Raw genomic sequence first — 25165 nt, 5'->3', positions numbered from 1 at the left:
CTTTCTACACTTATAAATAGACTGCCTCTGTGATTTTAAGAGATCTAATAAAACAAACGAGGAGCTATATTTGGTACAAAGACAAGCCAACTGCACAGAAAGGCGTCTCTGACTGTAGATTGCAAACAGAGTCTCTGGGGGGGAAACATAACCAATCCGTCTATCAGACATTGTTGGCACCTACTTGGGGCTCTGGTTTTGAAAGGGTAGACCGAGCATCATAGGAAAGTGACGCCTTTATCTCCTTCTATGAGGTGAAGTCGTGGTCACAGAGGGTAATTCTGTAGTGGGACGTGATGAGTACAACATGCAGGATTGTAAATGGGGGTTTTCTTCCTGCACCATTTTATGGAATGGTTTATCTGCAATAAATCCTTGAAAACAGAACTGGCATTTCCCCAGATTCCAGAAACATTGTCACTTGAGAAGCACTTGCTATCATCACTCTGGGTTGCATTTCCCTTTTCCTGTTCTCTGGTGTGCCCTGGCTTGAGGACCACTTCACACACCACGGAGATATCTCTTAAAAATGTGAATGAAGGCATAATACTCCATTGTGTATATGGACCACATCTTCCTTATCCATTCATCCGTTGAAGGGCATCTTGGTTTTTTCCACAGTTTGGCGACCGTAGCCATTGCTGCAATAAACATTGGGGTACAGATGGCCCTTCTTTTCACTACATCTGTATCTTTGGGGTAAATACCCAGCAGTGCAATTGCAGGGTCATAGGGAAGCTCTATTCTTAATTTCTTGAGGAATCTCCACACTGTTCTCCAAAGTGGCTGCACTAACTTGCATTCCCACCAACAGTGTAAGAGGGTTCCCCTTTCTCCACATCCTCTCCAACACACGTTGTTTCCTGTCTTGCTAATTTTGGCCATTCTAACTGGTGTCAGGTGGTATCTCAATGTGGTTTTAATTTGAATCTCCCTGATGGCTAGTGATGATGAACATTTTTTCATGTGTCTGATAGCCATTTGTATGTCTTCATTGGAGAAGTGTCTGTTCATATCTTCTGCCCATTTTTTGATATGATTATCTGTTTTGTGTGTGTTGAGTTTGAGAAGTTCTTTATAGATCCTGGATATCAACCTTTTGTCTGTACTGTCATTTGCAAATATCTTCTCCCATTCCGTGGGTTGCCTTTTTGTTTTGTTGACTGTTTCCTTTGCTGTGCAGAAGCTTTTGATCTTGATGAAGTCCCAAAAGTTCATTTTTGCTTTTGTTTCCTTGGCCTTTGGAGACATATCTTGAAAGAAGTTGCTGTGGCTGGGGCACCTGGGTGGCTCAGTGGGTTAAAGCCTCTGCCTTCAGCTCAGGTCATGATCTCAGGGTCCTGGGATCAAGCCCCGCATCGGGCTCTCTGCTCTGCAGGGAGTCTGCTTCCCTTCCTCTCTCTCTGCCTGCCTCTCTGCCTAGTTGTGATTTCTCTCTGTCAAATAAATAAAATATATATATATAAAAAAAAAAGAAGTTGCTGTGGCTGATGAATACCCAACTTTTGTAGAAACATGGACGGGACTGGAAGAGATTATGCTGAGTGAAATAAGTCAAGCAGAGAGAGTCAAGTATCATATGGTCTCACTTATTTGTGGAGCATAACAAAGAACACGGAGGACATGGGGAGATGGAGAGGAGAGGGAGTTGAGGGAAAATGGAAGGGGAGATGAACCATGAGAGACTATGGACTCTGAAAAACAACCAGAGGGTTTTGAAGGGGTGGGGGGGGGAGGTTGAGGAACCAGGTGGTGGGTAATAGGGAGAGCATGTACTGCATGGAGCACTGGGTGTGATGTCAAAACAATGAAGACTGTTATGCTGTAAATAAACAAATAAACGAATAAAAAAAAATGTGAATGAAGGGCGCCTGGGTGGCTCAGTGGGTTAAGGCCTCTGCCTTCAGCTCAGGTCATGATCCCAGGGTCCTGGGATCAATCCCCCATCAGGCTCTCTGCTCAGCAGGGAGCCTGCTTCCCTTCCTCTCTCTCTGGCTGCCTCTCTGCCTACCTGTGATCTCTGTCTGTCAAACAGATAAATAAAATCTTTAAAAAAAAATGTGAATGAAAATCCTTCCTTTAGGGATGTGAAAGTTATCCGACAGGTGTTATTGCCTGAAAAATTCTAAATGACAATTAGCTCCTTAGAAACTCCTTGAGGTCCTTTCTCTTTTCTTTTTGATGAGTCTTGCCAGGGGTTTATCAATCTTATTGATTCTTTCAAAGAACCAGCTCCTAGTTTCATTGATTTTTTCTATTGTTTTTTTGGTTTCTATTTCATTGATTTCTGCTCTGATCTTTATGATTTCTCTTCTCCTGCTGGGTTTAGGGTTTCTTTCTTGTTCTTTTTCCAGCTCCTTTATGCGTAGTCAGGAAATGACAGATGCTGGAGAGGATGTGGACAAAGGGGAACCCTCCTCCACTGTTGGTGGGAATGCAAGCTGGTCCAACCACTCTGGAAAACAGCATGGAGGTTCCTCAAAATGTTGAAAATAGAACTACCCTATGACCCAGCAATTGCACTACTGGGTATGTACCCTAAAGATACAAACATAGTGATCCGAAGGGGCACGTGTACCCGAATGTTTATAGCAGCAATGTCTACAATAGCCAGACTATGGAAAGAACCTAGATGTCCATCAACAGATGAATGGATAAAGAAGATGTGGTATATATACACAATGGAATACTATGCAGCCATCAAAAGAAATGAAATCTTGCCATTTGCGACGACGTGGATGGAACTAGAGCGTATCATGCTTAGTGAAATAAGTCAATCGGAGAAAGACAACTATCATATGATCTCCCTGATATGAGGACATGGAGAAGCAACATGGGGGGGTAGGGGGATAGGAGAAGAATAAATGAAACAAGATGGGATTGGGAGGGAGATAAACCATAAATGACTCTTAATCTCACAAAACAAACTGGGGGTTGCTGGGGGGAGGTGGGATTGGGAGAGGGGGAGCGGGCTATGGACATTGGGGAGGGGAGGTGAACCATAAGAGACTATGGACTCTGAAAAACAACCTGAGGGTTTTGAAGGGTCAGGGGTGGGAGGTTGGGGCAACCTGAGGGTTTTGAAGGGTCAGGGGTGGGAGGTTGGGGGAACAGGTGGTGGGTAATGGGGAGGGTACGTTTTGCATGGAGCACTGGGTGTTGTGCAAAAAGAATGAATACTGTTACGCTGAAAAAATAAATAAAATGGGAAAAAAAAAAAAAGAAACTCCTTGAGGGGGCCAAGACGCTATGACCAAAGTCAGATGAATGAGAACAGAATCTCTTTCCTTAGCGGGTGTGTTTGTGTGTGATACTCATTGCAAAGCTCCCTTCTCGGGATTCCTTTCTGAGATCCTTGGAGACTCAAACATTAGTCTAGCCAAACCACAGAAATGTGGGGGTTGGGGTAGGGGAATAAAATTCAGGGTCAGTGGACTAGAGATGGGATGGGAGACAAAGTGGGGGAGAGAACATTAATTTTTCAGAGTGGTGGACAAGTTGGCAGACAACTAAACTGACCACTGGAAACATCTAGAAAAGCTGGATTGAAAAACCTGCTAGAAAGGGTCAGAAAGCTACCAAGATAGTCCAGATTCAATCAGGATCTTGCAGAGAAAGACGACTCATGGACAGAAGTTCAACGTTCCATGCCACTTTTCTGGTTGAGGCACATTTACTCCCTGAAGCTAGTAAGGGGCCCCAAAGTGGCAGCTAAGGAGGGCTTCTGGATGTCTTACAAGCTTGGGAGACAAGCATGGGAGGTCAGAGCTCTCAAAAGGCAACCAGGCCAGAAGATAGGATGCAAGCCAAAACAGAGCCTCTGTCTGCCTCTCAGCCTTTGCCTGCCATTGAACAGCTTACGCGAGAAGGCCACAAACACAAGCAGAAAGCTGTCTCTGAGAGGCGAGCAGCTGAGACCTGATGTGGCCGAAAGTGGTCAAAAGGGAGCATTGGAACCTACCAAGAAGTTGAGCCATTGTACAAAACATAGGTTTTCCATTGGGAGCTCTATGTGGCTACTGATGTGGGAAACAAAGGCAACCATGGACATGTAGCCCACTGACAAGTCCTTGAAACAGGCAGAGAGCGACCTTCCTCTAGGAGCCCAGCTGCCTCAATGTTAGTATTTTGCTAAGGGCAAAAGGTAATTTTCGCCTGACCCCCCAGGATCCTGTAAGTCTACTTTGACATATAAAAATCCCTTTGGAAACTTCCTTTATCTCTAACCACCTCTCCCCCAAGATTCATGTTGGCAATCACCGATAAACACCTCATGGGTCTCATGAGTAAGGTTTTGTTAGATGGTAATAAATGACCTTTTCCTAACAACAGCAAGACCCCTGAGGGTCCTGGAAAACTTGCTTCCAAATTCTTAAGAGACTTACGCTCTTCCTAACCCCCTCCCAACTTGAAAGTACACAATGGGTCACTTCTCATGACCCCTGTGCCCCTCTTTCTGCCCTCGGGTCCTGTCCCCATGCTTGAATAAAACCACCTCTTTGCACCAAAGACATTTCAAAAATTCTGTCTTGGCCATCGGCTACAAACCCTAATGTCTTTCCTACGTCAACTATGACTTAGGGTTAAGAGTGAACCAGAAATAAAGCCTTAAAAGACCAAAATACAACCACAGATCAACGCAGTTCATGGGTAGATAATACTAACTGCCTCCCATCTAACTACAGGCCAGAGCTAAAATAAACTGCTGTGGAAAATTCAGACATTACCCAGAACTTCAACTTGTTTTGATAAATGGTCGTCACATAATAAAATAAATAAAAAATCTGAGAATTCAGATGTACTAGACCAAGAGGAAAAAAAAATCAAGAGAGTAGTCTTCTTGCCCAGCATGGACTCCAGCAAGGGGCTTGAACTCACGGCCCCAAAAGCAAGACCTGAGCTGAGATCAAGATTCAGATGCTTAACCGACTGAGCCACCCAGGCTCCCCATGAATTGTGATCATCGTACTTGATAAATGGGACTAGAATAGTCCCAGAGAAATGTACTCCTAGAGAAAAAATAAACTGGAAATTTTAGAACGGAGGACATAATCCCTGAAAAAAATTGAATTAAACTTTCTTTATTGTTGCGATTTCAGAGCCCTTCTGAAGCGTTCAAGTCAGGATGTGATTGATAAATCCAGACTGTTAAGCCCCAGGATCTTTGATGTTCTTCAGTTTTGGGGGTCTCCGAGACAGATGTCCATGCTGTCTGTTATCTGGAAATAGTTTCTCTTCCCTTTGGATCCTGGCTTCTGGTTACGGACTAATTAGCTAATTCATACAAATGTCAATAAATCTGTCACGCTTTAATGGAATCAATGAAGTTAATGAGAGCTCAGAACATGCTGTGGCTCGGTGAATGCTGCTTAAGTCTATCCAAATTATGGCAGGGGTAGGATCAGGGGAGGGGACTTGAGGGATGCAGTGCGGCAGGAAGGCAACTTCCTGATTGGTCGCTGGGGGGGGCGGGGGGGGGGGAGGATTACTATGCAGAGAGCAGCGCATGGTGGTTCGGTTTCCAGCAGATGGTCCAGACCTTCCACCGTTCGACTTCCAAGTTTTTCCCTGGGCAATGGTGGGAAAGCCATGCGCATTCAGTAGAAACCGCAGTTCGAAGTTTGAATCTAGACCTTGTCGCAGGCTCAAGATCCGCGGTCCCATCCTCTCCCGTGATGCTGGACAGCGGCCACCGCTCCCATCAGCCCCGTGATCACGAGGGTCCCGGACGCCCCCTGCACCCTCACGGCCTAGCCGTCTGTCGCTGTCGGTGCAGGAGTCAGGAAATGACACCAGAGAGTCGACACTTCCTTATAAAACCGGCTTTGTGGTGGGTGGTTTTGTCCAGCGGGGGGCTCAGGTCGGTGCCCTGAGCACAGGGAAGGCGGGCAGGGCCAAGCTGTGGCTGCCAGGAGGTTAGTTGTGCGAAATGCACTTACAACTTAGGATATTTTCAGAACGTGACTCTGTCGTAAGTGTAGGAAGATCCAAATATGCAGATTCAGCGGGCAGTCCTCCCAGATTCCCTCTCTCCCTTTAGTTTCAGAGTGAGAACCCCTGCCCAGTTCAGAACACAACCAAGGACAGGACTCAGGCAGTAGAAACACCCACAAAAGTGGGCAGAGTTCCCGTCTGTACCGTGGAAGGGCCCCTGAGAGCCTCCAAGAAATTGCTTGGTGTCTAATAACTTGCAGTTGGTTATTTGGTATCTAAACCCACACAGATAAGAAACAGAAAATTAGGAAACAGGAGTAAGGGACAGACAGGTGATGTGATAGCTAATAGAAACGAGAACATAAAACATTTACAAACACACACAGAAGAAATGAGAACACAAAAAATCATCAGTTTTGGCCTCTAATTATTAGAACAGGTATCTGCTGACCCCACACACCCTGCCTTTGCCTCCATGTTCCTTCACGACATCAAAGGGAATGTTTATCGTTATTATACAGAGTCATGATTCGAGGGTTAAGTAATAATCCATAGGGTATGTAAACCACAGTTGGGGGGAAATGTAGTATTATAAAAATAATCCCACCCCACCTTTACAGACATGCGGCAGGCGTGGCTGTAAAGGCTATCTTTGGAAATTAGATCAATTCTCCAAATGACTTTATTTACCATGCCCATTATGTGGACGGATAAACTCAGATCAAGGGAGAGGAGGTAACCTTCCCAAAGCCCCACCCAATACGCAATGGGATCTGGATTTGAACGCAGGCAGCATCGCTGTGGTCCGTGTTCGTGCTCCCCACAATATGTACAGCCTGTCCTCCCCACGGCTTTGGGGAAGGAAGCGTTTTCCTTTATAAGAAAAGTGATTCCACTGGGTCAAGATGAAAACAGCGGAAATCGGAGGCATGTTTTCACACATGAGTTAAGCAAATGCATCTGGTGAGGTTAATGTTTGCACTCCCCTCGCTTAGCACCTGCTCTTGTGAACTGGAGTAAGCATTTTAGATGGACAGATGTGCCCAACACTAATCAGAAAGAAACTCTACGGATGGATTAAAGGGATAGAAACAGCGGTCAGACAACAATACTGTGCTGAGTTACAAAATGCTGGAATGCGTTCTCCTGGTTGCCTGGAGATCTGTGTGTGGGAGGACTGATGGCATGAAGTAAGCCACGTGGCTGCAGGTTGTGTGTGTACAGGTGTGGAGGTGAAGAGGGGCTTGAAAGGCTCCTGGTGCTACCATCAATGAGCACTTCTTCCTCAGGCAAATTAACGTCTTGGAGCTCGGGCTCTTCATCTGAAAACTGGGATCCCAGTGACGCAGTGGGCAGAATCGTAGCCACCAAAGCTATCCACGCCCTCATTCCCAGAACCTGGGAATCTGTGAGTTTACATCACAAAGAGGATAACAAAGGTTATGGGTCTTGAGATGGAGGCGCCATCTTGAATTATCTGGGTGTGACCAATGAATCAATGAGCCCTTAAAAGCAGGGACCTTCTCTGAGTAGAAGCCATGGGGTGGTGGTGGAGCAAGAAAGCAGAGGTGAGAGGCCACAGAAAGGGAAGGAGAGAGATTTTGAGTTTGAGAAGGTCTGGAGCTGCCTGGGGGGGATGGCGGAGAGCCAGGCCATGAACTAAGTGAAGGGATATAAAATACTCCCCCAAAATGCCAACGTAGGCATATTGATTATTTTGAATTAAAGTTACATAAGAAAGAGCTAGTGCAAACAGGACACTCTAACCGTGTTCTGTCCTCCTGAGATCAGGAAATAAATCTCCCAGGCACCTGCCCTGTACCAGGAGGGTCGAAGGCATTCTCCTCACCAGGAACAGGAAACTTAGGGCCCAGAAGTCTGCGTAAACAAATGTTGTGACTTCGTGAATTTATTTCCCTAAGCTCAAACTTCTTAGTCTTGTCCACCATTTACAAATTTACTGTTTCTTTTGCAAAAAGGCACAAAATCTGCCTGCTTTGATCACTTGGTTAAGCCTCCTATCTTTGGAGCTCCTGTATGTATGAAATTAAGTGTTTTTCTCCTATTACTGTCTTATGCCAATTTTTTTAACCATTTGTCTTATGCCAATTTGATCATTAAACCAGTCCAAGAACTAAGAAGGGAAAAGGGAGAACTTCCTCCTTACCACCTGACCCAAAGATTGAGGGCAGCCTCCAGAAGCACAGAAAGACCCCCAAAGACAGCACTTTAGGAAATGGGACCTCATGGCCACAAGACACTCAGTTCTGCCAACAACTTCAAAGAGCTTCAAAGCTGATTTGTCCCCAGAGCTTCAAGGAACTCAGCCCTGCCAACACCTTGATTATAGTCAGGTGACGTCTGTGTAGAGAACTGTAAGATAATAAATTTGTGTTGTCTTAAGCTTCTTGTTTGTGGTAATTTGTTTCCGCAACAATAGGAAACACAGACGAGTCTACCCGCCTGGTGACTTGTTGTAAGAATTAAATAAAGAGCTCATGTATATTTCATAGGGCCTTACCTGGCACAGAGCACATCCTCTCCCCGCTGCAATTAGCTATAATAGTCGTTGAGAAGTAAGAGGGACGATACCTTGAAATGCCTGCTATTGTGCCTCACCCATGGAAAATGCCCAATTAGTGGTAATTATGTTTACAAAAAGAGAGAGAGAGAGAGAGAGATTTATCCGTGAACTCGAAAAGAGCTCATGGCTTTAGGAAGTTACCTGTTAGGACTCTCATTCTCAGAAGAATGAAAGGAAACCCCTTTATATATGTACTGGGTGCACTAATAGAGGGGCTCAGGCGAGTGGGGGGGACAGGATGTGTGGTGTGAATCCCCGTCTCCTCCAGTAGGGTGTCACTCTCTAAAACTACAGTATAAATGTTTAAAGGTCAAGTCAACTCATCTGTCAGATCTGGGAACATGTGCCTTACAACAGCTAAATAATTAAATACGGTAATGGCTCAGCACCAAGCCTCGGGTTAAAATATCAGGATTTACATCACTCTTGGCTACCCACACATTTTTCAACAGCTTTAAGACCCTCCCGTTAACTAGAATGTCTTGACTAGCCCCGGTGCACATGGTTTCTGAGGCATATCAGCTCATGGAAACAAATGTCATTAGCCAGAATAATAGGACCATCAGCGAGCAAAGATGAATCATTATTTAATGGAGCTTGAAATTACTTCAGTCTGTAAAGCATGGCGGGAAGATAGGTCTCACCTGCCTGTCCTGCCCATTGTTTATGCCTCCAGCTTGACCTGGAGGAATTACTGGGTGTGGGAACCAAGACACCAGGAAAGGCCCATCTGCTAGAGAGTCTCCTGTTCAAAAGCCCTGCTTCGTGCCCCCCTCCCACTCTGCTTTGCAGCGTGGATTGTGGGTGCAGATGAGGAATTATTTGTGGGATTTTCTAGGGGTTATGATCAGCGAAGAAACGACATAAATGAATGAATGATGGAGCAGGAAGTCACGGTCAACCAAGCTCTCTGTGCAGACAGTACCTGGTGATTTCTAAGTCTTGCGTGAAGATAATGATGGGTGCCTGTTTTAGAGATAGAAGCTCCAGAGAGAACAAGTTCCACTCTCAGGACATTAGTTGCAGAATTCACAGGTAGGGTCTGATGTGCAAATATCCATCTTGAATTGTACTCGGTAATTTCCTAAAGTGGAAGCATATTCTAAGGTAAGAAATTCTCATGGCATTCCATATCTGTAACTAGCAGACAGCGTAAGGAGCTTTGCCGTGGTCTACCTGTTCAGCCACCTGAGAAGAAAGGTCGCTGAGGAGCAATCTAGAAAATTATACATCCCACACATTCATACACGTCAAAATACATATATGCTGTTTCTTTTCAGTTGCTCCTATATTTAAATCATGTGACAGTAAGTCATTAAAGCTTACCTTAGTGAACAATGGTACAAAGCCATACGTATATCTTTCCAAAAGTTTACTACCCAGGGGAGAGGATGTCGATAATTATAATACAAGGTAAGGGCGTTGCTATCAAAATAAGCCCATACAAAATTATCCTGCAGCACAAAGGATAGAAGGACTCCATGTTAAGCTAGACTCTTCAATAAGAATGCCATGACACTGGGAAAAAATACACAGAGCTCTGAAAATTAAAGATAGGAAAGGGTGTCCTGGTGGCAGGGAAGGGCATGTAGAGAAGTATGCACATGCGGAGAGCACAGAATGTCAGCAGCCATGAAAAAATAGTATTTTGGGAAATATCTCTAATCCACTAATTATCAAACCACAACAAATTCACCTAACAGAATTATTTTTATTAAATATATTAAGCAAGACAAAGGGGTCTTCTAGAAGTCGAATTATATTAACATTTTGAGGATCTACCTCCAGCCAGAATCTCTTTAACAAAAGGTACCTGTGATATTTGGAACCACACCCCTGCGGGATTGATACTGTTGTGTCCTGTCTACAGGTGGAAAACAAAAATAAAGCAAACAAACAATGTGTCCGATCGGTAAAGAAAAACTTGTTCAAAGCTCCTCTTATTATGGGACGGACAGGATTCGATTCTAGTCTCATCAGTGCTGGTGTCTGAGCATCGGGATTGCTTCATGGTATCTCATGACACAAAGGGAAGGAGAAAGAAAGGGAAGGTGGCTTTGTTAAGAAACAAACTTTCTGACGATGCTTTGAGGGATATTGGACATGAGGATGGAGGAATATTCTATTCCCGTGTTTGATCTAAGGATTTTAATTCCCAACAATGCTGAGGCATACCTGTTCTACTAAGAGCTGGCCCGTTCACCTTGGAAATAGACAGAAGCGGGGGGACCCAGCAGCGAAGTGTTTAGGACAGAAAGCCCACTGATCTTCTTATGCACAGAATTTTCGGAACAATCTCTGATGTGTTTTTCACAACTATTACTCACCATCACAGCCAAAATAAAGTGTCTGTATTTGTACTACCGCTGTCATAAGCATAGAAGTCATTAGAAATACCTCTGGACTGATTAATTCCGCCCCCCTGTAGCATTTTCACAAATATACTTATCAGAAAAGAGATAAAATGGCTACTAAGCGTATGGATAATTACTAACTTTTAAAGAAATCAAGGAATGCTGTATGAAAGACCCAACGGGGACTCTGTAGTTGTAATTCTGGGAAAGCCCACACCCTCACTGAAGACAGCTAGAAATAGGCAGACAAAGCAAATAAGGGAATGAGTGAAAAACACAGACCAAACCAGAACCAGAAACTTTCACGAGTGCCGGTAGCGAACTCAGGCGTTAATAATGAACTCCCAGCCAGGCTCCAGGAGGGAAGGTGAACAGACGGGGTGGGGCTTCTTCTCTAGAAGCCAATCCTGGAAAACATGGCTTGTTTTCAGCCTCTCGAGGCTGGGCGCAAGGATTAAATTTTCAAGACCAACCTGCCCAGAGTCCTGGGTGCACAGCCCACACTTCCCGCGGGGACCCTGCAGACTGCATCCTTGGAGTAGGGGGAGGTAGAAGTACACAACGATGTCATGCTTGCCCGGCCCCAAGCCCTCCCTCTGTGCAAAGACAGGGGCTGCTGGGGCTCATGACTTTTCCTATCAAAACGTCAGCAGAGTCTTTATTATACAGTTTAATTTCATTAATCACCATTAATTGTTCAGAGCGCTTTTCCAAAGTCATTAGCTGAGATCCGCCAGCAATACTTTAAATTAATCCACGAGAAGAGTTCTTTGTATTGCAACTAATATGAGCTTGTTAATGGGCGATTAGCGGGGAGTGCCCGGTTTTCTCTTCTCCAGACAGTACAAGCACGCAGCGACAAGGATGATTTATGCACAACCAGAGTGGATTGTGTGAACTCCTTTTCAAAGTTGTGGGAATAATAAAAGATTTAACGGTTCTCTTTACATTTAAGGCTTCCCGTAATTTAGGGGAGAAAGGAGTAGGTATCGATGGTGTGCATTATTCATGTTCAGTGCTTTCTGCAGTCTTCATGCACGGAAGTTGGGCAGGAACATAATAACATACTGAACGGAAAAGCAGAAAAAGCTCCTGCTTACCATCTTGGAATTTTCTTCCATAAAACATGAGACACATCTTTTGAATTCTGTGTCCACCATGGATCAATTCTCCATTCTGCTTGGCTCTCTGAGTTTATTTTAGTGGCGATCATAACTGGTGAGTTTCAAGGGGTGGCCAAATATTGAGTAAGACAGTCAGGTGCACAAGGGAGGGGGTGCTCAGATCATGTGTCAGTTATCTGGGGACATTTGCTGGAAGCAAACCAGTGGGTGGTCACATAGAGGGTGACCTGCACAGTGAGGTCATTGAGTTCCCAGGTTCTGGAAATAAGACCCAGAAACTAAACCAAATTCCTACTCCCTTCACATATGGGGAATCTGTTAACCTCCCTATGCCTCAGTTTCTTTCTTTATTAAGATTTTATTTTTTTAGAGCTTTATTTTTTAGGACTTAACATTCATAGCAAAATTGAGGGGAAGGTACAGAGATTTTCTATATATGCTCTCCCCCCATACAGGTACAGCCTTGCCCAGTATCATCATACTCCCCCTCCCCGATGGGACATTTGTGACAATTGATAAGCCTACATTGACATGTCATCATTTTCCAAATCCATGGTTTGCTTTAGGGTTCATTCTTGGTTTACACATTTTATGAGCCTGGATAAGTGTTTAATGGCATACATCCATCCTTATGGTATCATATGGTGTTATTTTCACTGCTGTAAAAATTCTCTGTGCTCTGCCCATTCATCCCTCTTTCCCTCAAACACTGGCAACTCCTGACCTTTTTCTGTCTGCACAGTTTTGCCTTTTCCTGGATGCCATATAGTTCGAATCACACCTATACAGCCTTTCCAGATGGACTTCTTTCACTTAGTAATACACATTTCCGTTTTTCCTTGTCTTTTCATGGCTTGATAGCTCATTTTATTTTCACACTGAGTAATACTCCACTGTCTAGATGGACCACAGTTTATTCATGTTGCTTCTGGGCATGAAGCTTTCTGTTTTCGAAGGCTATGAATTTTGTTTCAATTTCTTTAATAAATATAAGCCTATTCAGATGGTTTGTTTCATCTTGTTTGAGTTTTGGCTAGTTGTGTCTTTCCAGGAATTGGTTCGTTTCATCTCAGTTACCAAACTCATCAGCAGACAGTTATTCACAGCATTCCTTTATCATACTTTTAATTTCCATGGGGTCTGTAATGATGTTCCCTCATTCTCTGATATCAGTAATTTGTGTCTTCTCCCTCCCGCCCTCTTTCTTTCTTTTCTTTTTTCTTTCTTTCTTTCTTTCTTTCTTTCTTTCTTTCTTTCTTTCTTTCTTCTTTCTTTCTTCTTTCTTTCTTTCTTTCTTTCTTCCTTTCTTCCTTTCTTTCTTCTTTTTTCTTAGCCTGGCTCAAGGCTGGTTGATTTTAATCAATCTTTGCAAAGAACGAGCTTTCAGTTTCAGTGATTTTTCTATTGATTTCCTGGTTTCTATCTCATTGATTTCTGTTCTAATTCTCATTATTGCTTTTTCTTTTGCCCACTTAGGATTTAATTTGCTCTTCTCTTTCTAGTTTCCCAAGGAGGGAACTTGGATTACTGTTCTTAGGTGTCTTCTCTTTCCTAATATACACAGTCAATGCTATAAATTTCCCTCTGCTCCCGCTTTTGCTCTATCCCACCCATGTTAATGGTTTCATCTTCACTAAGTTCAAAATAGTTTTTAATTTCTCCTGAGATTTCTTCTCTGACCCTGGTATTATTTGGAAGCATTTTGTTTAATCTCTTTAATTTGGAGATTTGCCATTTATCTTTGTCATTGATTTCTACTTTAATTGCATTGTGGCCTCAGAGCAGACATTGTAACAATTGCCATTCTTTTAAGCTTGTTCATATGTGTTTGATGGCCCAGAAGGTGATGGATCTGGGTGAGTGGTCCATGTGTGCCTTAGAAGAATATGTATTCATGCCTCAGTTGTTCCATCCATAAAATGGGGATGAGTAACTCTTATCTCACCGAGCTGCTTGAACAATTATGTGGGATAGCACATGCTCATCACCCTCTGTATAGACCTGACTGAACGGTGAACCTACCCAGTTCGAACCTCACGGCCCTCGTAGTTGCTCCACCTACTTAGGGCTGCTCTTCCAGGTCTCTCCATGGCTGGAATTGTGGCTACAACTACTGCCCCACATTTACATTTATTTATATTTGTCATAACAGTTTTCGGTATCTGAGATAGTAATATCAGTTGCCTTTTTCAGTCTCTAAACCACTAGAATCAATTTTTCTAAGGATGGGCACTATGTTTATCTCATGCATCTCAATGAACCCAGTGTCTAAAATTGTGTGGGTTGGGACACCTGTATGGTTCAGTTGGTTAAGAGTCAGACTCATGGTTTTGGCTCAGGTCATGATCTCAGGGTAGTGAGATCGAGCGTCAGATCAGGCTCCTCACTCACTGGGGAATCTGCTTGAGATTCTCCCTCTCGCCCTCCTTTTGCCCCCCACCACTTGTGTTCCCCTCCAAAAAAAAATAAATAAAATCTTTAAAATTGGGCTGGCAGAAAGCAGGTTCTTTAAAAAAAAAAGTGCATGTATGAACAAGCAAATAAAGTATCCATTCATGCTATTACTACACTAATCAGTAGACATAGGGAAATGTGCTTCTTAGCAGATGCAAAAAGGAGAAAACTGTATCAAAGGAGGCCATGTTTAGAGACTCTCCTAGCCTTTTCTTTGCTTTTATTCTTGGGAAACTATTTGAAAATGTTCCATTTTATGCTGCTGTGTCAAAACTCTCCTCTCACCAGGCCTGCCTTGGGTCCCTGCGGAAGAATTCTTCACCCACTATTCTCACCTGGTGTGTGGGCAGAGAGGGTTCATAGCCCGGGTGACAGGGGAGAACATCAGCGTGGCAAATATGAGGAGTGGCTAGCTCAGACTGTCTTTGTCTCTGTGCTTAATGAAGGCAGAAGCAAAGGCTACTAATGGACAATGGTTGGCTGGGCTCTTCATTCTGAAACCTTTGTTTTATAACAGAATTACTGATAATGAGGTGGTTCTGGTGGTAACAACGTCAGCAGATGCCAGTATGCTGATGGAGAGGTTTCTCTGTGCCAGGCCCAGGGCTGTGTTTCCCATTTACCTCCTGGGTATCTCATTTACCTCCCAGTGACTCAAGGAGGTAGGTCCCGTCATTATTTCCATGGTACAGTTGAAGACTTTGAGACTCAGAATGTCGGCGACTTGCCCAATGTACCTGATGACAGTCAAGGTCAGGGCTTCAACTCAGGCAGGCTGAGCCCACAGGCATCACATTTAACCATGCAGAGTGTTCAGTGATGGCTGCTGTCCTTCAATATAAATTCAGGAAAAAATGAAAAACATAAAAAAGAATATTCAGGGAGAAGATATTCACAAATGACATACCAGATAAAGGGCTAGTATCCAAAATCTATAAAGAACTTATCAAACTCAACACCTGAGAAACAAAAAATCCAGTTAAAAACTGGGCAAAAGACATGCACAGAAATTCCTCCAGAGAAGACATATAGAGGGCCAACAGACACATGAAAAAATACTCAACATCACTTGACATCAGGCAAGTACAAATCAAAACCTCGATAAGAATCAGAATGGCTAAAATTAATAAGTCAGGAAACAACAGATGTTGGCGAGGATGTGGAGAAAGAGGAACACTTTTGCACTGTTGGTGGGACTGCAAGCTGGTGCAGCCACACTGGAAAACAGTATGGAGTTTCCTTAAAGAGTTAAAAATAGAAATACCCTATGACCCAGCAATTGCAAATACTAGGTATTTATCCAAAGGATGTAAACCCAGTGATTTGAAGGGGCACATGTGCCCCGATGTTTATAGCAGCAATGTCCACAATAGCCAAAGTATGGTGAAAGAGCCCAGATGTCCATCAACTGATGAATGGAGAAAGTGGAATACTACTCAGCTATCAAAAAGAATGAAATCTTGTTATTTGCAAAGATGTGGATGGAACTAGAGCATATAATGCTCAGCGAAATAAGTCAGTCAGAAAAAGATAATTATCATATGACCTCACTCATATATGGGATATAAGAAACAAAAGAGATGAACATAGGGGAAGGGAAGGAAAAATAAAATAAGATGAAAACAGAGAGGGAGGCAAAACACAAGGGACTCTCAACTCTAGGAAACAAACTGAGAGCTGCCGGAGGGGAAGTGGGTGGAGGGATGGGGTACCTGGGTGATGAGTATTAAGGAGGACAGTGATGTAATAAGCACTGAGTGTTCTAGGCAACTGATGAATCACTAAAAACCTCTGAAACTAGTAATACACTACATATTAACTACACTGAATGTAAATTTAAAGATTTTTAAAAGAATGTTCAATAGAAAGACACTGGTCACCTCATGCTGAGTAAATAAAATAAACTGAATAAGTAAAAGGACTTATGTAAGAAGGATGTATGAAAAAATATATATGGTATTTCGTTTTATTTTATTTTTATTAAGGTTGGCTCTGAGAAACTTACATCCTGCCAGGGCTAGGTAGGATAATCAAATTGTCCAGATTTACAGAAGCAGTGGAAAATGTGGGATTGTGAGGAGCCCAACTCCTGTCCAAAGGTATGAGATGCTCCTTTTGTTTTCTTAATAGTTTTCAGGGAGAGTGGAGTACCACTGTAGACATGCATACTCTTTCTGTTTTCCAAGAGAAACAGAAACCCATAATTCGATATGAAATTCCCACCCCACTCCCAAAAAAGTCAACACTTTTTGTGACATGGGACAGCCCACACTATAAGAAACAAGGGGATCGAGGAACATATTTGGGGGGCAAATACAGCCTGTAGCTATTTTAAACCTCTAGATTTGGGGTTTGGTTTTGGAATTGGTGTCCCCTTAATTGTTCTAGGTGAATTACCTGTTTTCTTTAAGCTCAGAGGGAAGTGGGGCTTTCCTTCTGAGCATGTTCAGAAATCCACCTGATCCAAGACCGCAAGACCTGTTCTTGATATTTACAAAGTGGATTTCATGTCTAACCCTCGAGGCCTGGAAGAATGGGCAGGCATAACCACCCACGGGAAACAGTGCTCACAACATCCCCAAATGTTAAGGACAGTGGTCATCCAAGACCAAGGATGTCTTTCTGATTTCCACTAATGTCTCAGCTCTGGGAGGAACCAAAGGCTGATGCTAGGGGAATTGTCACTGCGACCTTCATTCTGGCCAGCTCCTAAGCTCCCTCATAGTCACAGGGTGAAGAGAAGCCAATGAGAATCACACATGCCAATGGCCCTCTGGGTTCCGTGCTGGACAATCGCTGTCTGGCCAGGTTTTAATAAGGCACGTGCTGTCTCATAACACTAAATAGACTGTTGGAAATGTGGTTTTCAATACAACAGAACCAAAGTCGAGTTTGACTTACAGATAAATTGATTTTTCCACAAGCTGAAAGGAAACAATTTAGTGTTTCTTTAACTCAAGGTACTGCTCTCCTTGGCCAGAGTGAGGACATGATAAACAGACTCGGAAAACAGAACTTATGCTATTTTATCGCGGAGAGAATGAGTCCAAATGAGGGCCAGGATCTTTTCAGGGAACGAGAACCAGGAATCAATGCCAGCAAGAAAAATTCTCAGCAACCAATGGATTTCTACTGAGTTTGAACAGAACCGCATGCTCTTGCTTTGCATTGGAATTCGGTGTGGTTGTTCCTGTTGCTTTTTAGATCAGCTATAAAGACTTAAGTGTTACAATGGCAGCTGTGATGGCTACTTTGTAAACTAGCATGTACTCACTACCCAGCACCTCAGGTCAGGAGTGTTCTGGGAACCAAGATCTAGAATTCGTAGATGTCTTGGTATTTTTTTTCCCCTTTTTATTAATTTTTTCAGCGTAACAGTATTCATTCTTTTTGCACAACACCCAGTGCTCCATGCAAAACGTGCCCTCCCCATCACCCACCACCTGTTCCCCCAACCTCCCACCCCTGACCCTTCAAAACCCTCAGGTTGTTTTTCAGTGTCTTGGTATTTTTAAAGAGGATGAAACTCTTGTAAGTTTGGAGATTTAATGCTATGTGTTCCATAAATCTGAGATAAATCTAAGATAAACCACTTCCTCTAGATGATCAATGAAGCTATAAGACTTCATTGGGATCCCCCCGGAGGTACACAAGGGGGTTCTCGGTGGCACCAACCCCATCGCTCAACTACATTCAACTACATGGCAAGAAGCTCCCGTTTGGTCCCTCTGAGTGCAGGAAGCAGATGGTTTATTTGTTGAAGGTATATTATAATACTTCCTAGACTATGTGCTTAACAAAGGGAATGCATATCTCAGGAATGAGTACCTAGCTGAAATTCCATATAATGACCATTCTTTCTACTGTCTTGATTGTGTATTTGCCAGACATAGTGACATTTCCATTTATATTTCAAGGAGGACACACGTTTATAATCCTGCGACCTCTTTTCTGTCCTGGGCCCCAACCTCCCTTCCCTCTCCTGCTCCCTCCTCACCGCGTGAACAACCATGGTCTCCAGCTTGGCTCAAAATTATAGCTGGAGGCAGAGGCTAGAAGGACTCGTTAGCCATTTAATGAAGAATCTTAAATGGCCAGATGCCCTTTTCGCTTATGGTGGACACCATGTCGTGAGAGGAGGCTGCTGCTGCCATCAGCCTGTGATCGTTACCTCACAGCCTGTGGCTTTGATGACTTTACTCTGGGACTTTCACACTATAAACGTGACCTAACTTCGCTTGTGGGTCCCCGGGCAGCCTGTTCCACGTCTTGGCTTTCTCCCTTCGGGTCTCTGTGCAATCTCCTGGGGACTCAGACTGACCCATATCTAAAAGGCAATACAAATGTGTGTTTTCCCCATCACTCTCTCGGCCACTCGTTCCTCTCAGAAGGTTTCCCTTCAGTGTTCTTTAACGGACATGGCGGGGATCCCCCCAAGGGATCAGTTCAACCATGCTAACTTTACTACTTCTCTTGTCTTATCATCTGGGGCCTGGTGAGAGCACGGGCAGGGTCCCTGCAGAGCCCCTATCTGCTCCCAGACACAAGACCCCAAGTCCATCTCCCCCGACACTGCCAGCCTCCCTCAGGGCTGCAGACAGGGCTCTGCACAGCCCTCCCTCCCTTGGCTACCAGCAAGATCATAAGTTATATTCTAAATTGTAGTATATTCTAAATTGTAGTTATATTCTTTCCTTGGGCTCCAACAGGGAAAGCAGGGCTCTGATGATGGGCCTTAAAATATCCCAGACATATGTAATGCTCCCAGTGTTTTCTGTCCGACAGATAACAGAAGGACAATGCAGAGACCAATCTTGTTTTTCAGGAACCCACACCCTTAATGCATGCCTCGTTTCCATCCCACTTGACCAGTCAGAGGGTCTTTTGTCTTTGGAGTGGATTGTGAGTGTGTGTGTGTGTGTGTGTGTGTGTGTGTGTGTGTGTGTAGGCAGAGTCATGTCCTTGAGGTCATCTGTGTGTTCCAAAACCTTCTGTGTTGTCACAGATGAACCCCTTCTGGTCCCCAGGAGAGCCTTGAATTGCAAAACTCAAACACCAAAAAAAACGCTTCTTGTTTTTCTCTTCCTGCTGGCGTCACATTGGCCCTTCCACTCTTGGTATTTCTTTTACAAATAAGAAAATACCTGAATGATGCTGGCTCTATGGCTAAAGGAGCCTTCTATCCCCTGGGGGCATAGTAGACAACCTTCTCTATGACCTTCAGCAACATTTGCCAGTCGGGCTTATTTTCAAAAACATTTTCATCAGGGCTGTCTCTTCTGCTTCTTGGAATGAAGCCATTTCCAGGAAATCCCTCACCCGCTGGTGTACCCTGTCCATGTTGTTAACAAAAAGGGGCTTTACGTAGTTTGCCTTGCCAGCTGTGACTTGATACTCCACATTTTTATTTCCTCTGACTCTTTCTTAGATCAATAGACCCATAATTGTTCTTTTCTCTCCCTTTTTTTTTTCTTAATCTCACCTGCTCAATCTGCATTGTTTTGGTTCTCATTTCTTCCCTTACATGATATGACATTTTCACAGAAAATTAAAATTGAACTTTTGTCACTTGTTCTCTTTGTTGCTTTTGAACGATTTCATGGAAGAGAAGGCACAATGTTAATTTTTACGGTGTTATTTACAGACCGTTTCCCATCTTCCTAAGACCAATTCGTTGACAAGGAGAAACCCAGGAGCGTTTAACTCTGGACTCAGTGCTGTTGCTTCCCCCAAGCAGGTGGCCTCGTCTGGCGGATCAGGAAATGGGGCACAGCAAGGCACAGATGGGGGGCTCCAAGAACCTGGAGTAGCCGATCGGCCCCTCCTGGATTCAGGGGACTGGGGATGTAGGGTCCACAGCAACCAGGACTGAAGTTCCATCAGAATGCCATTTGGGATGCCATATGGAGAAACTCTTGGGGCTTAACCCATTCAGGCTTCTTGGAAGCAGCCTTCTAGAGCAGATGTTAAGTAGACCCACAATATTCCTGTGTATCTTCTATACCAGCTCCGAAGGTCATTTCTTAAGGATTGTATTTGCCTCTTACTCATAGCCAAGTGGTGTCCCTCACGCAGACACCGAGCTTCTTGCTGTCAGGGAGTGGGAAGGGCTCTTGTTACCCCGTCATCCATGCACCCGTGAGCACAATCTCGGGGACCGGCATCTGGGAACCACGGAAAACAGGGCAGGGAGGAAGCCAAGGCCTGGTGATGCTGAATGTGCGACACACAGGGGAATGTCCTTCCTAAGAAGCTCAGCCCCCTGTCCCAGGGGTGGTCACCCACCCAGGTTTGCTGTAACCAGGATCTGATTTCTTTTCCTGTGAAGCACGAACCAGCTCCATGGTCCTTGTGTCTTGGTGACACACGCTAGCTTCTGTCCCTACCATTTCACATACTTACATGATTTGTCCTGTGCAGTGTGAAAACACACTTGAAATAAAGACAACAGGGACTAAAGTTCAAAGAAACCAAGTATTCTAAAACAGCTTGGTCAGTGATTCTCCTGGACGCTCTCCACCCATCTCCCCAGCAACACTGGGACTTTGAAGGGATGGTGAACCACCATGGGCTGGGGAGGTAGCGGCCTGGGTTGCTCACCATGCTGGGATGGCAATGATGCGGAACGAGGTCTGGGCAGGAGGCCCCCCCGGGCATCCCCAGGTTTCAGGGGATTGAATGAAAGCAGATGTGGCACCCTGTGGGCCCAAGGCTCGGGGCTCCATGGGATTTGGCAGCACGGTGGCTGACTTCAACAGACCTGGCCTTGGACACCAGCCCCGTCCCCAAGTGATTGAGGCGAGCAAGTCAAGACGGCAAATACATTTCCAAAGCTTGTTGGTGAAGAAAGGCTTTCGGGGTATGTTCCTTCCCAAAGTCTGTAACTCTTGCATTATTTTTCCGTGTCTCTCAACAAAGACCACCTCTGTCCTCATTTACTATCTGGAACGCAAACGAGTCTTTTTTTTTTTATTATTTTTTTTCCAGCCCAATTAATTTAGCTTGGAGCATTTATCTTTTAATTAAAGTGTCCATTTTCATAAATATTCATAAATCTCAAGCCCGTTTCCAGGGTCAACAGGCCAGGTGCCAGGAAGGAAGAACACAACGGTTTTCCCCTCCCTGGAAGCAGCTATCCCTACCCAGGAAAAATCAATAAGAATTGACTGGTGGCCATGGGGGTGAGGTGAGAACATGCTACCCAAAGGGGCAGACATGAGTGTAGCCTCTCTCATCCCTGACCATCTTTTCACCTCTCTGCCCACCCACCGGTGACCCATGCAGAGCTACATCCTCTCCACACCCATTTATCATGATGTACATTTAAAGGACTATACGTATATAATCATAGAAATATGTGGTTATCAGCATAATGTCAGAGAGAAGAAATGCAAGAGCCTGAGTGAGCGAGAGCTTTAGAGGTTTGTAAAACACCGCGTAAGCTGCGATCTCTTCTGGGGGGCAGAGTTATGGTGAACTTGCCCTCTTTTTATATATCATTTATTATGGCAAGAATAAGCTTGGGGATGCCATGGTCACAAATATTGCTGGAACAGCGGGGCCTGCTTCCATCAAGATGCGTAACTCTTCTTCTGCATCATCGTTGGGAGTGGGCTGTGACTTTTCTCCACATGATCTTCCTGTGGGGAACCCACTGATGGAGCATTACCTCCCAGGAGCATTGCTGGCCATTGTGCCAGTGGGAAAAGAGAGCATGGTAAGACACATGTTGACCTCTAAAGCTTCTCCATGGAAGTGACGGCTCTCGTTTAGGCTCCGATTGCACTGGCCAAAGCAAGGCACCACTGAGGTCAGGAGGCAAGGGTTGAGGACCTTCCCACAGACAGCAGCAGGGCAAGGAGAAGCACCAAGTATGCATGAAGGATGTCGTATCATAGGAAATGTCCACTTTTTCTGAAAGAAACATGGATTTTTTGTGTGCATTCCAAGAAAATCCGATGAAAGCTAACATCAGAAATTGAGCACACCGCAAGCTTCTTAGATCTCTGACAGCAAGAGCTACACTAGATTCCTCCTCCTCCCCGGTACCAGTGTCCAGCAGAAGGCTTGGTGCACATGAAAGAAATAAAGGTTTGTTGAAAGAAAAAAAATGGAGGGGTGCCTGGGTGGCTCATTCGGGTAAGCAGCTGCGTTCAGCTCAGGTCATGATTCCAGGGTCCTGGGATCGAGCCCTGAATCATACTCCCTGCTCAGCGGGGAGCCTGCTTCTCCCTCTCCCTACTGGTTCCCCTTCTTGTGTTCTGTCCCTAACAAATAAAAAAAAAAGAAAGAAAAATTAGATGTTAATGACAAACTCAGATTTACCCTTTTGAAAGGAATTCCACACCCTTGATTTAAAATGAAACACTTTTTCATAAATTTTTTAAAATTTTTGTTTATTTATTTGAGACAGAGTGAGCACAGTAATGGAGGAGGGGCAGAAGGAGAGGGACAAACAGACTCCCCACCGAGTGGGGAATCTCGACATGGAACTCGACCCCAGGACCCTGAGATCGGTCTGAGCTGAAGGCAGATGCTTAACCAACGGAACCACCCAGGTGCTCCTAAAATGAAACATACTTATTCTGAGATGAGGAATCTATAATCCAAGTCAATAGTTTTATTTTCTACCAGAGTCCTTAAAGGGGCAGAGGGGTTATTATTTCTCCTTGACTTTCCCGTAGAACTGGCAGCCAGTCTGTGTGCCCCTGGGATGTGTGCAGATCATCAAAGAGGAGAGAAATATAAAATAAAACCCAATGGCTTCCATGCCCTGGGCTTTCCATCCCTCAGCAAGGAGCAGCGGTGAACATGGAGGCCACATCCCAGTCTCACTCCCAACCTCTCCAAGGCGACCACATTGCAGCCATATCCAGCCTCTTTCTTCTTCAGGGAAGATATTTCAAAATCACACAGATGGAAAACCGAACGGGGCCCCCGGGCACACATGATCGATTGGAAGGGTCCCCATGTTTGGTATGAATTGGCGAACCCATTGTTTATAGTCAAAGGAGGCTGAGTTTCTCCTTCGATCTAGAAAAGACACCACAACGAGAAAATAAGACCCAAATAGCAGGTCAGGCAGAAACTTCGATTTACTTGGTGTTACTAGTTTGCAAGGTGGCATGGAGTGGAATAAGCTACGGGATTTTGCAATGGCTAGACTCAGATCTTCCCAGCAAGGGTGCAGATGTGGAGTGAGCCTTGGCTACTAGCAAATTCCAGCTGCTGCAGGTGGTCCCATGGGCCATGAGCCTCCCTACTCTGAGCCGCCCCTTGAGTGACCAGAAGAACAATGGAGACATTTGAAGGTTAGGGAAGCTCAAGGTTGAGGGGCTTCATTGGAGCCAATGAGGGAAGAAAGTCTGGGATATGGAACACCTGTAGAGAAAGAAGTCAGAAGTTTGAACACATTCAGCATTCTGCTCTTGAAGGATGCCTACAAATGCTTGGTTTTAACAAATAGAGGATGGTCTTCGGAACTAGGATATTACATTTTCTGAGACCCTCATGCAGCCTTCTTGTACGTCTGTTGAATGTACTCCCTATACTATTCATAACAGGGCTGCTGGTTTTTTCTTTACCTAGATAAAGGTTGACTCCTGCTGAATGGATACAGAAGACTCTTGTGGTGAACTACTGAAATCAGCATGAATCAAATTGCCGTGTGTTTTTAAATCTCAAATAAACTGTTAGTTATTCTAGTATTTAAACTAGTTGGCAAATATGAAATGCCAAACATTTTTTTTTTCTCTTGGCTAAAGGATAACTGGGAATATATTGGATAGGGGTTGGAAGGGCCAGGGAGAGGTCCCTGACAATCCAGAGAGCAGAAAAATGGTCAAAGTCCGTGCCTTGTATAATGAGCTCATTTTCCAAACACCAGACTAACATCATGACATATTTTGTCTCTGTTAGCTGTCACCTTGGCGATGCTGTGTAGTAAGGAACCCCAAATTCATTAACTGAAAACAACAACCATTTATTATTATTCAGAGGAATCTGCATAAACCAGGAAGTTATGCTGACCTTGACTGGTTTTAGCTTGGTGGGTTAGCGGTATGGGTTGAGGGTTTGTTTTTTTTTTCTTCCAGTCGGTGGGAGCAAATGTTGGATGAACTCAACTGGGAATGCTGTGTGGCCTCCTGTCCTAAGTAGGCTGGCCCAGGCTCACTCTCATGCTGGACACAATGTTCTCGAATGAGAAGGAAGCACGTTGGACTCAGAAATGGCATATTGCCACATGGCCACATAGATGGCAGCAAGTTGTGAGACCACTCAAGGTTCAAGGTTAAAGGGGTTGGAAAATGCTGATTGACTGAAGGCTTCTGGTTGGGGGTTGGGGGGAGCATGACTTCCTCTGCCCTGTGGTCTCCTTGTGGCTTTCAGCAGCTAGAGAGAAGGAAGGGAGGACAGACATGCTCTTGGGCTAGGCGGCAGGTGGTGGGACCTACTGTTCTCTCTGCCTAGAGACTTCCTTTGCTGAGGCTACTTCTGTTCGTTCTATTCTCCAGCTCAGCCATGGATTTCTCAAGAAGCCTTTCCTAAGCCCTCACATCTGATCCGTGCCCCTGCTGCATGGTCTTGGGATTTCACATACCTCCCACCAGCACATTCATTACCCTGCCACTCAGCAGTCTGCTCACGGAACACATTCCTCACCCAGACCTAAGCTGATCGGAGGCTGCATTTTGTTCATCTTGTTTACAACGGAT

Source organism: Meles meles, chromosome 12 (assembly GCF_922984935.1).
Source record: "Meles meles chromosome 12, mMelMel3.1 paternal haplotype, whole genome shotgun sequence".
Taxonomy (NCBI): Eukaryota; Metazoa; Chordata; class Mammalia; order Carnivora; family Mustelidae; genus Meles; species Meles meles.
Note: the sequence above shows the minus strand (reverse complement) of the source record.